This window comes from Struthio camelus, chromosome W (assembly GCF_040807025.1).
Source record: "Struthio camelus isolate bStrCam1 chromosome W, bStrCam1.hap1, whole genome shotgun sequence".
NCBI lineage: Eukaryota > Metazoa > Chordata > Aves > Struthioniformes > Struthionidae > Struthio > Struthio camelus.
In genome coordinates, this window is record NC_090981.1 from 44,167,032 (window position 1) to 44,179,751 (window position 12,720).

At 40.6% G+C, this 12,720-nt stretch overlaps 2 protein-coding genes across 10 annotated transcripts in view; one reads left to right on the forward strand and one right to left on the reverse strand.

The window, feature by feature from the left end:
- Positions 1 to 10,961, reverse strand: part of LOC104152957 (homer protein homolog 1) — a 127,767-nt gene extending 116,806 nt beyond the window's left edge. The window contains exons 1-3 of the mRNA XM_068926443.1: positions 10,857 to 10,961; positions 10,356 to 10,501; positions 9,018 to 9,158 (exon numbers count right to left, since the gene is read on the reverse strand). The gene's annotated coding sequence lies outside the window, so the exon portion shown is untranslated. The remainder of the gene's footprint in view (positions 1 to 9,017; positions 9,159 to 10,355; positions 10,502 to 10,856) is intronic.
- A 208-nt stretch (positions 10,962 to 11,169) lies between these two features.
- LOC138060864 (poly(A) RNA polymerase GLD2-like) overlaps positions 11,170 to 12,720 on the forward strand; it is a 45,694-nt gene continuing 44,143 nt past the window's right edge. For 5 of the 9 annotated variants that reach the window (XM_068926452.1, XM_068926455.1, XM_068926450.1 and 2 more), the window contains exon 1: positions 11,271 to 11,408. The gene's annotated coding sequence lies outside the window, so the exon portion shown is untranslated. Of the gene's footprint in view, positions 11,409 to 11,889; positions 11,971 to 12,720 lie in introns of those variants that run through there. The other 4 variants (XM_068926448.1, XM_068926453.1, XM_068926454.1 and 1 more) reach the window with 3 other exon arrangements.

Genomic DNA, 12,720 nt, shown 5'->3' on the forward strand with positions numbered 1-12,720 from the left:
CTCACTCCAGAACAACGCAATCCTCAGGAGAATGCTAGCCTGTTAAACCAATTTTGCTACTTACTTAATTGCACTAGCATTCTTATAAGTGGGTTATTATGGAAGCATAGAAGAGAAATAATGTTTCTTTTGGGGACAGAAGTTATATATTTTTTCAAAAATTGATTAGGCAAAGGAGAACTAAGAAAGAACTACTGGAACTAACAAAGAAGTTCTCTACTTCAGGATGTTAGTCAGCACTTCTGTTCCCACATACAGTGGATTAAATAAAAAGGAAATAATAGAAGTAAAACTTGATGTTTTCTGTGACCCTTACTAATGTCACTTGGAAACTCAGAAAGCAGAAATTACAGTTTGCTTCCAAACAGGAATCATGACATAATTCAATTACATTTTCTAATAATGACTCTTAGATGCAGCTCTTAGTCTAAATATCTCAAATTTCCTAACTTCTGAACTAAGTATCACTATCTCATCTAATAGGCAGATTAAAAAAAAATCACAGAACGAATAATCCTGTCTAAGGTCATCAGAAACCAAATAGCAGATCTAAAAATATAGCCCTTGTATTCTGAAGCCCAATGTAGTGTCCTGCCAAGTCCGCGACACTACTTCTCTTTAAATGTGCTTCCTGGCTGGTGTGTGCATTGTTGGTATTATTTCTTTGTTGGCTTTTAAAAGATTTTATTAGTACAATAAACCATCTGGATTATGCCCTGTTTAGATCCATTTAATCTCACTATAAAGAAACAAGTTTACTCTGGTAAAAGGAAATCAATGTCAAAAGACATGCAGAGCATGTGTTACATTTTATTTCATCCTTTGTGCTGATTGTGAAAAATTGTGGATATATACTTGGAAAGAGAAGTCTGCACGCCACTAATAGTTGGGTGATGCATTAGCTGCAGGAAATGCTTTACATTAAAGAACATGCATTCACTGTGCTGATCTTGTTTAGCAACGTTGAATAGACCATTAGAACTGAAATAGCTTAGGCATATATAAAAGGAGTATTTTGAAGAGTCTAATCTATTATTAGCTTCAGATATTGACTCTGGGCTAGCTGATTAAATAGAAGCGCAAAATAGGCAAAGATTAGTATAGGGTTCTATGACATGCAATAACAAAACTTCTTGGACACTTTAAAAAACTCTGGCAATGTAAACATGAATTTTATAGGTTGGTGCATTGATGTTAGCTTTGTGAATGTTTTTGTGAGTGTACATTAATTCAGGGAAGTTTGTTTCCCTAGAACCTATCTCCTATTGCTGGACAAAAAGAAACTCTGCCATGGAGGAAGTTCTCAACATGGAGCTGTTAGGCTCCTGCTCTGAAACACCCTGCATATGTTCATTGTAGTGGCAGCATGGGGAAACTAGTCTTTCTGAAAGTTTTCCTCTAGAGGCTCCACTGCAGAATTTTGAGTTGCCATTGGACACAACTAAACTAGAGGATCTGAGAGCACTTCCTAGATCTCACTAGAAGATGGGCATGTCCCCTGGATGCAGCCAGCTACCTGCTGGGAAGCAACATCTCCCCCTTCTCCCCTCTCCTGCTCTGGCTTCCTTTAGGAGGAGATCTATCGTACAGACAGCAAAGAAGCAATGGTGCACTCCAACAGGACCTCTCTCTGTTGGAAGACAGGACTGCAAGCGCACCAGTGTGCTCTTGTTCCCCGATGGAATATAGCTGCGGTGCTCAAATTATCTTAAAGAAGACTGGGTGGATAGTGTAAAGAAACATTATTTCTGTGAGGAGATGCAAATACCTAACCGAAAGTTTGCTAGAATGAAAAGTGAAAACAAGATCCTCCTTGTAATAAAGTTGTTTCTAGCACTGTTGAACTTTTGTGTTTACTGATACAGAACAAGCTCTCAGCAGGAAACAGTGAAACCTTGCAGCTATTTGCTTCTAGCTGATTTTTTTCCTTGACGCTGCCCTACGATTCCACTGCAAGTAATCTAGTCTGTTTAGGAATACTGAGATTCAAACACTGTTAACGCTCCACTAATGCTCTAAAATCCCTATTTTGCAGTCTTCCTGGGTGTTTTCTCCTACCAGCTGTTTTTCACTGTAGGAGATTCGGGTTGCAAATTTTCCTCCTGATTCCATGCTATCCATATAACACTTGAGATGCAAATTAAAGTGTATTTTATAGCCTGAAGTCACATATAAGCTTCATGTCCTTCCTTCTCCAGTAAATTAACCTTACAGAAGTACTGTATTCAGTAGCAGATCATATGAAGGACTCCTTTTACTTGGCTTCTTGTGGCTATAGATATAGCAATCTCCTCCTGTGTTCTGCTCACCTGCTGGCTGTCAGGTGCCTCCCCAACCTGAAGAGTTGAGGAAATGGGTGCCACTCTTAGCCTCTTCTTGCTATGGTCCTTGTGTCAGTCCACATCTATGCAGAGCCTTGCTGACTCAGGAAGCTCCATGAAGCTGGGTCAGGTCTGGCCTCAAACTGGTACTTTTCTTTTATTAAATAGAAGTTTTTAAGAGATGAGGCTTTCTTTGAGACTGTACCTTGATATCTGGAAACACTGTTTTTTCAGCCATTTTTGAATTGTTCATTATTAGCAAATTTTCTTTGCAGGTGATTTAGAAAATAAAATTTATACAGGGCTACGATGTCTGGCCATTAGAATCTAAGTCGGTCCCATTTTATGAGCTATTAAGAAAAGATCCAGCTGAAATTCCTGGAGCCAAGATCTGGGCTACAGACAGAGTAAAGCTTGCCATGGTATGAACGGTGGAAATAGAAAGTAAATCAATGAAATTGAAATGAATGAAATCATCAGCTTGTACTACTAGAAGTTCTGCTGCAATTCATCTTTGCTGAGCCACTGAATAGTGTAGATTAAGAGCACAATAGATACCTCACTAGAGCAGATGAGCAGTCCACCTACCCCTTACTCTGTCTCAAAAATGGCAACCGGGGAAGCTCTGAAGGGAGAACATGCAAGCCTGACCACTTTTTGTGGTTCTTTTGGCTAGTAATTCCCCAGCATCTACAATAGTTGCAATAGGGATGTATCAAATCTTCCTGTAAGATAAAGAAGCTGAAACCCAGAAAATATTTTGAATCTTCCTTTTTATTTCCATAGTTATGTTCCAGCCTTTCAAAAAAAACAATCACTAATTCATTAGTGATTATTTGTAGGTTATGATTTTGCAGTAAGTTTGTTCGTACTGGTATAGAGCAGTCAGTGATATTTAACGGAGTTCTACACCAGACTCTTGTATTGATTAATGTGTATGGGTTTGAAGATTGCAGATTTTTCCTTCAGGGTACTTCTCCTTCAAACTACTGTTCATTAAAGTCTAATTCTGAATTATTTTTGACTTGTAACTGGCTTTAGTGAGGGCTCTAATTGTTCATTCAATGCTAAATAATAATTAATGCATAACAATACATGTAAAGCCTAATTTATGGCTTTCTAGGAGGTAGCTGTCAATGACAAATGCGGACATAAAGATTTTACTTTACCTGGTCATCATGCTCACCTGTGTTAATTTTCATACATTCTAGAAATACACTATTACCCAAACAGCGCTGCCAAACGTGCTACAAGCAGTCTGAGAAACGAAAATTAATGAAGCATGTTTAAAAATCTTTTCACACTGTATCCTTTTATTACATTATTTTGGTGACAATCTTCCAAACTTTAATGAATACACTAGGAACTTCAGCTGCAAAAGTGCCCTCTCCTGAAACAGATTCTCTCAAATACCATACGAACTGTTTCCGTTCCCTGCTGTCATGGACAGAGGGCATCATCCTTCTTCACAGTAATGTACCATACAATCTGCTACACCTTTCAAATAACCATCCTGAAGAGGTTAAATGACTCACTGCCAGGGCTCTGGACTTGAGGTTTCTAACTTCCAACATCTGTACATCCATTACATATTAACAGACCCAAAGGTTAATTTAATGAGGCAAAATTTCATATAAATCTGCTCTTTTGGCAGGCAGATACAGGAATCCTGAATTGAGCAGGAGAATCTGCAGTTTAGTAGGCAAATGCTACCTTTGCAAGGACTTCATACTGCTTGCCAAGTTGTTGGGAAGGAAAGTGGAGGGAAGGAGCAAGAGCTATGTCTGTGTAAGGTACACATTGGAGTTAGGGAACAATGCACATTTCTAATACTGTAATTTCATGCTTTGCTGGAGAAGTGGACCATTATCCTGCTTAAACTTTCCAGAAAGTACCATTTACCTCCTGTAAATTGCCCATGTTTGCTAAGATTTCTCTCTCCTTGTGAAGTTATTCATATTGTGCTATTCTAACTCAAAAAAAAAAAAAAAAACACTCGCAAATGCCTAGGCAGATAAGTTAGCTTTCTAGATACACATCATGTAGTCACCTCAATATCATTGTGCAAGGTATTTTCATGCAGTCAGACACAGTTAAGGCCTGTTTTCTAAGGTTTGCTGAATAGTCAGTGTAATTAATATGTACTATAATTAACATGCAATATAATTAGAATCCATATAATAAAAGGTGGGCACCTATATAGAGTTGCACAAAAAGGAAGTAATTAAAACCATAGCATACTACCTACCTAGAGGTGTAGAGTTAAGGTTGCCATGGGAACCTTAACTCTGCATTTCCTGCCTTTTGTGATTTCAAAAGCTCAGCTTCAGTGTTGCTTTAATATAGTATTTCACACTGAATACTTTTACCAATAGAAAGATTATTTTGAAATCTGACATTTCTAGGGCTCCCAATACTAACCTAGTTTGCACAGCAACACTATAAATTATTCAGAAGAAACTGTACTAATACATAGCTCACAAGAACGCCTGAACTTGCCTCAAGCTGGTGTAATGCATTATGGATATGTGGTAGCCTCCTCAGAGATAAGGCAGCGTCCCTTTCGGAGCCCAAATTCACTTCCTCTGTGACACTGGCTGAAAAAAACTATCATCTGTCCTGAAAAATGCCAGATTAAAGTTGAAGGCAAGAGGGAACACGTCTGCAAGTGTAAAAGGGGAAAAATCAGATTATTTGAATTACAACTCATTAAAGAACATATACCAAGTGTATCTGGAAAAATACTGGTTGTGAATAAAAGCAACATTACGGATTAGTGCTGCAGTGGACAGTATTGTTTCAATTTTGATCCTACAGTTTTTGATAAGACTTCTGCAACTGACTTCACTAGGACTACATATGGGTATTCCAAGCACACAGATATCTGTCCATCTCTGGAATACTAGAAAAGCCCTGAAAAAAACAGATATACACATATTGTCAAGTTTAAGGTAATCTTAAGACTTGACAATGCTCTGATTTCTTGAGTAAAAACTCTTAAATACTAGAATATTTTATTTCAAAGTTTTCATGGTACATAAAGATGTACCTCATTCTGCCAAGTGAAGTGGGATTTTAAGTTCAAGCAAACTTTACAAATAGCTTTTGTGTAAGGAAGCTTGTAATATGCAGAATTGCAATATCTTTAAAAATCTTTCGGGGGGATAAGAGTAGGGAATTGCCTGATAGTCAGGACTAGTTGAAAGACACACATCTTTGTCAGCAAAGCCACCAGAGGAAAAATCTTCCGTAAAATACCGTCATCATCTAAATCTAGCTGACCAAAAGTAGTTCTTAAACAAAGGAGAACTCCAGAATCAAATAAACTGGCTGTTCAGCTGCATTTTCCACAAAGAACAAACAAAACCAGACATAAGTAGTTGAAGGAGATTGTAAAGAAATGTAACATAACAGAATTCAGGTTGACCACCAACAGCTAGCTCTCACACCCAACCTTTGGCAGTGCACATATGAATGAAACCAGGGAAAGAGCTCGGACAGCAGGTGGCAAGCTATGTTTTATTTATCAGCCCAGAGAGTAGGCCCTTCCAACTTGTTCAAATCTCAGTATGCTAGCTGAGACCTCCTAACTTCTAAGTGTATGCTTAATTCAGTAAAGTCAAGTATAAAATAGAGGTAATGCTTTTCTGCCTCTACAAAGGGCTTAGTACTTTACGACAGAAAAAAGATTGTGTCTGTCCATCTGTCCCCTGCCATCCCCTGGGCTGGGTTTCTAATGCACAAAGTTAGGTTAATCATTAGGTATAGCCAGATCCATTAACGTTAAATTGTTATTTTGCAGCTACTGGTAAAAAGACCAGCTAGGCCACAGTGAGTATCACCTACACCTTCATAACAATAAGCCAATACCGTGTTAAAGGATTAACCTTTGGAAACTGGCTTCTCATGCAAGGCTTTCAAAGGCTTGATTGATTAATTCAGGGCTTGGGGAACATGACTATCCTCACAGGATTAGGATGGATTAAAACAAAACAAAACAAGATAAAGCAAAACAAAACAGTTTTGTAGAACTGTGCAGAAGTAATTGGCATCCTCCACTGTTTCAATCAAAATTCACGACCCCATTTCTATGTTTTAAAACTTGTCTTTATTCAGGCAAAAGAGAAAATATTAAAATTTAGGAAAATCCAGAATCCAGTATTTCTTTTAAAAAGAGTTAAATATAAAGGCATTTAATTACAAAATTTAAAAAATAGAAGTAATGAAGTCATGAAATGACTAGCTAAGACAGTCACACATCTAACTGGTGCGCAGCATTAACCATTTATCCCAACAGTTTCAATTCTCATAAAAAAAAAACACTGTATTTTCAACAATAATCTAAAATGGCATAGTACAAATTCAACTCATCTGAGAAAGAGACAGGGGATCATTCATGTGTAGATATGTTTTTAAGTCATCCCAAATAAAAATTGCCATACGTACATATTTTGCTATAAATCAGCACAATAGAATTATAAAATCTATATTTTATGATTTTAAGCTATAATTCATAAATGGAATATACACATTTGTATAGTTAATATACATTGGCATGCATATATCTTACATACTAATTGCATTTTATAAATAGTGCATTGTATGTTATGTGATATGTGTATAAGTTCATATAAATTAACTTATTGTAATAAATATATCAACTGATTTCTCACTTTAAAAGCACTGAGGAAGCAGATATGGGCATAAAATACAAATCACTGCTAAGTCAGAAACAGGCTGTTGTATAGTGACATAAAATGTGTTGTATTTGTTTAATTAAGAAAACTATGAATTTTACCTTCAGTATTTTCTTGCTAAGCTTGTGAATCTTGCAGTTAAGGTGGATATGGACATCTGCCAACATGTAGCAATTGATTTGTGCTTTTTTAATATTGTTTCTTAATGTACATCTGATTAAAGTTCTTTGTGTTATTATTAAAATCCTATATTGTTTTCATGAGTAAAGCTGCTTTTCCCTGGTACAGAAAATTTATTTTAGACTTAAGTCTCTGGTTTGGCTTCAATCCCAGAACATCCTGACTTCCAAACAAACTGCAAAGCGTATCATATGGGTATCATGATTAAAAAGCAACAGTCTTCATTGTGGAGCCATATTAATCCCTGTTACAGCTCCATTATTTCATAGGAGGTTACATTTCTTATTTTAATATACTTGCCAGGTTCTGCCTCATTGCAAAATATGAAAATGGATATATGCAAAAGGAAACACTGTGCTGATACAACTTTCATTATTCCAGATCTGGTCCTTGAGACTAGTAAGAAATAAATGACGATACATTGTAGCTGCACCCCAGATTGAAAAATGTTTCAAGAAAGTTGATAGGGAAACATCACAGTCAACTGAGTAGATGTTTTTAATCATTCTTAATCAATAACACTTTTAAAAGCTATAGTATCCAATGCTCTTTCATAATGATGAGTTTCCTATCGTAAAGCATATTCTAAACATTCTCCTGGACCAGTTCTCATAGGTTTTGTCTGGTGCAAAAGATAAAGCAAGGAGCCTATAGACTTTTTAAGATCAGTCAAAGGTTTCCATAGAAAATTAGACTTTTCTCCACTTCTTCTATTTGAGCTACTGTATGTCAAACTACTTTGACCAAACTTTCCAGCACTATTCACCTTCAGAGAGCAACCAAACCTGGAACAGTTTGGCTCAAAAAGAGTTTCAGAAAATTATGAATAACACCAAACAGGAACTCTACTGTTGCATAATTGTTTCCATTCTATGACAGAGATTGCAACTGGTGTATCGGAGGCTTCTTTAACATTGACTTCTGGAAGCCATTTTCTTCTCTATCCTTTAGGACTAAATACTGTTCGTAGTTTTTAAAGGCTGAATTCAGCCTCTGCTTCTATTAGAGATCACAAACTTCTTTCATTGTTCATTCAGATTCTTTGTTGTTGTTTAATAAATTTGTCTTACAAACCGTTCTGTTAAAATAAATAAACCATTTTTTATTTCATGACAATAATCTCTTTGGAGGTATAAACACAAGATCATTCCTAATCATATTCCATTTGGGGAGATCTGGTGAAATCTCAAGCGCTAGTTCTCAAATTCCCTGTTGCTTAGGTTGTTCAGCAGAGCGTCTCTTGACCAGCAGTCTGATTCTTTGTCATGAATGAGTAAAAGTAGCGGTAAGGCTTTGCAGGTCTTTTCTGGCAAAAGAGGATCTAAGCTATCTATTACCATTATCACTGCTATAACTTTCTGACCTTGCAGTCAGGATCAGGAAGTAAGAAACAATGCACATATTGAAAAAATCTGCACAATAACTCTCAGCAAGTCAGGGCACAGAGATTGGTCTCAGAAGGCTGTTGGTGATTTGTAAAATGTCAGGTTATTTAGGTGCCTCAGTGAAATGTGTGGCTATTTTGACAAACAGATAGTAAGTATGACATGCAGAAAAACCCTTAAGTGTGGGCAGGCTATGCCCAAAATGGTTAGGTTTAATACCTGGATTAAGGCAAACACAAAATAGCAGGTTGTGCCTGCTAGTGGAGCGGAGGAAAAGCAGACAAGGAAAAAAGCAGCAACACACGTTACGTGTTAGGTGCTACGTACAATCAGGTATACGCACTTCCAAGCCTCTCTCTTTTTCACTTTTAGCTGTACAACAAATGTGGCACTTAATACACTACTACAAACACTATTATCAATATGGAACTTACTGTAGGCCCATGGCAAATGTGAAAAGCCTTGAAGAACAGCATGTTAGTTTTGATTCCAACAAAATATGATAGTGTATAAAGAGGACTGAGTTCCAGACGAAAATCAAGTTAAAGTCCTGTGTAACTGTGCATTGGTAGGATCTGCATGAAAATAAAGATCTATTATACTACTCATCCTCTGTTTAAGCTCCCTCGGGATTGAATTCCTTCACAGAGCAGAATTATTTTCCCATTCCAGCCCTTCCCATTGCAAACTCTTATCAACACCCAAACAACTCCTGCGCTCTAAATCAATAGCCCTTACCCTAACCCTAAGCTTAACTGTGGGCTGATCTTAGCCAAAGACCCCAAACTATGGCCAAGATGGAAAAGCTCTCAGGGAGAACTCTTTTGGTTGCACAAACCTGGCCTTCACAACCTCTCCCCAGCAGGACCCCTAAGCTTTGCCTCTCTTCTACCGTAAGCCTAGAAGTGACAAAAGTTTGCAGGAGATCATAGGTTTTGCAGCCCAAATCTTCCCTTGCTAGTCCATTTGTAGCCCCATTTCATTTAGACCCCTAGACTTTGTCTTTCTTCTAACGCTAACCCTGAGAGTGCCTGAGGCCTTAACCCATGTCAACTCCAAGTGCAGCAGAGACAAAAAAGTCCTCTGGAGAGAATTCTTTTTGCAGCCCAAATCTTGCCTTGGCAACCCACCTTTGCAGTTCATCTCCATCTATGCCCCTGCTAAGGGTTTGTCTCCTAACCCTAACCCTAGCCATGGGCTGACTCTTACACAACGATCCCCGGTCATAGCTGAGATAAAGAAGTCCTCAGCGGAGAATTCTTCTCGCTGCCAAACCTTCCCTTGGCAGTTGATTTGCAGCCCCACTTTACCTGGACCCCTGTGCTTTGCCTCTTTCTTATCCATTAGGTCTATTTATGAGTGGCTGCAGCCTTAATTTATGATAATCCTAGCTGTGGCCAAGATGAACAAGCTCTCAACCTGATTCTTCCTTCTCAAGGAAAGAAGCTTTAACAGTTTCCGTGTATATGACTAAACTCATTATTTCAGTACCTACTGAATGCCAAGAGTTCACTACAGTGGTTGTCCTTCTCCCTAGGAAGGAATTTAGTCTTAATTTGGCTCAAATCTTCTGATCTCTGAATTCTGATCTGAATTTTTCAGGGTACAATCATTTTAGCCAGTTCTTGACACCGACCCTTCAGATTTGTCCTAGCACACCCATCATCTCTGGTGGTCAAACTCTAACTTATTTATTCAAATATTACCCTTTTGACACACTTCTGTACTGTAGTTCAACTACAAACCACCAGCAAGTTTGAACAGCAAAATACCTGTACTGTTGATCCTATCTTTTGGCTTTAGTCAGTATTGCTTGTCAGTGGAACACTGTCAGCTGTAACCTCTTCCTTTTATTCCTTCTTCAATACAGAAAGGCTGTCAGACATTTGTCAGACAAGACACTGGCAAACAATGGCAGCTGGGGATAGAGAAGAGAGCTGCTGTGAGGCCGGGTTGGGATTTGGCGTGCTGCTTTGCAGGGAGGTGATGCTGCTGCAGCCCCAGCCTAAGGACGGAGCCCAAACGCCCGCACCCTAGCCGAGCTGCACAGATAAAGGGCAGACGCAAGGAGGATCCCTCCTCCCACACCACCCGCGCCCGCGGCTGTCAGCGCCGGAGCCTTCCGCCGTGTGAGACGCGCAGCATCTCATCCGGGCAACCGCCCACGGCGCGCCGCCCCACGCGTGCCCAGGGCCGGGGCACCGCGTAGGAGACGCCAGCGCGGCCTCGCACGGCGCCATCTGCTCTCGGCCCCTGCTCCGTCAGCAGCCTACCCGTTCCCGCGGCCGCCGCGGCCGGGTCTCCGCCGGCAACGGCCGCCGTCCCAACGGCCGCGACAGGCCGCACGGCTCGCCCCTCCCCCCCCGCCGCCGCCGCCGCCGCCGCCGCCGCCCGGGCCGCGCAGGGGTGGGGTGGGGGGGAGGGGAGCGGCCGCGCGCTGCCCAACGGCCACGCAACGGCCGCCCCGGCAGCCGCCGCACGTTCCCGCCCGAGGCGCATGCGCACGGCGGCCCCGGCACACGGCCGGGGAGAGGCGGCGACACGGCTCCGCGGAGCGGCCGCTTCCTGCCGGCTTTTTTGGGATCCGGGTCAGGGGGCAGCGCTCAGCTGGAGGAGCGTTTGTTTGCTTCCGGCCCGCGCTGCCCGCGGGGAGAGCGGAGCCGAGCGGAGACCGGGGCAGCGCCGCGCAGCGCCGCCCCGGCCCCAAGGCCCCGGCCCTAAGGCCCCGCCGCCGCCCTGCCCGGCGCCTGCGGGCGGAGCGAAGCGGAGAGGAGAGGAGAGGAGGGGGGGACTGCTTGGCGCCGCTGGCGAGCCCCAGGCCTGGAGTGAGTGTCGCGGGGGTCCCGCGGCTCCGCCGGCGCGGCGGGGGCGGTGTGAGGCGGCGGGGCCGCTCCCGGGCCGCAGGGGGAGCGCTCGGGGAGCGGGGGGCGCGGGAGCTCGGCCTCCCCTACAAGCCTTCACTTGTTTACGCCTCTGTAATTCTCCCCCAGAAGTACATGCCTGTTTGAAATAAACTCCCACATGGGAGGGTGTACCTGAATTGTGATGCCGATGAACCTCTTTTTGGAGAGTTCGTACTTTTCGCTTCCTGTCACGATAGGCAGCACTGAAAGTCATCGTAGATGCTATTACAGTTTCTCTGAGACAATAATATTACAACCTTGCTTTATTTTGGATTTTGATTTAGGGAAGGTAACGTCATTGCAGAACCCTGTTTGCAGGGTTCTGATTTAAGACTGAAATAAAAACTAGCTGATGAAACTTGAAAATAATACTGGGTTTTTCACTGCAGCTAAGAGATGTATTCCATACTGGTAACTGCATTTTTAAAAAACTTCTAACATAGTCTTGCCACATACGATGTGAAACCTGTTTTGTTTCCTACATGTAAGTTGACCTTTCGGTCTGTAATACTGATAATTTGCAAAATGATATATGTAGCATGCAGTTTAGCCTGTTGTAGAGGCAAAGATTTTCTTTTTCATCTGATTCTTCTGCTAATGTATAATGATGTAAGATCGAGTGTTCCGTTGTGCCAGAATCAATTTTAATTTTAAAAGATAGAAAAATGTACATTTACTGTCAAAGAATCCATTTTGCAGGCAAAGGCACAAGACTACATTATGTATATGATATTCTTAAAGCATGTATAGATTACTTTAAAATTACTTTCATCATTTGACTGCTTATTTGCACTGCTTATTTGCATGTCATACTATGCAAATGAACTAATTTTGCTTATAGTTTGTGATCAGCTGTATCTGTATGTTCTTGTGGTATAGACCAGTGTTTCTTCATATATATTCTGAGCATCTTGGAGGAGTTTTTGAAGTATAAAACATATTCCTTTAAGATATGTTCATTTTCTTTGAGACAATGAACAACTTTATTTTAATTTTCTTAACAACTTTTCTGAAGTAAAAGCTAAAATTGGGGAAAGCTAAGCAAAATTCACTTTTAAGAGTAAGTAAATGAAGTAGCAATAATAAAACTTGAAGAACATAGTATTTTTGTTCAGGATATTCTCCTGAAAGGTGATAAACTCATCCACAATCACTATTATTTTAAGCAATTTGCAGAAGTATATTTTAGATTATTGCAATGTTTAACCCAAAAGTTTAAAAGGTTTAAAAAGTA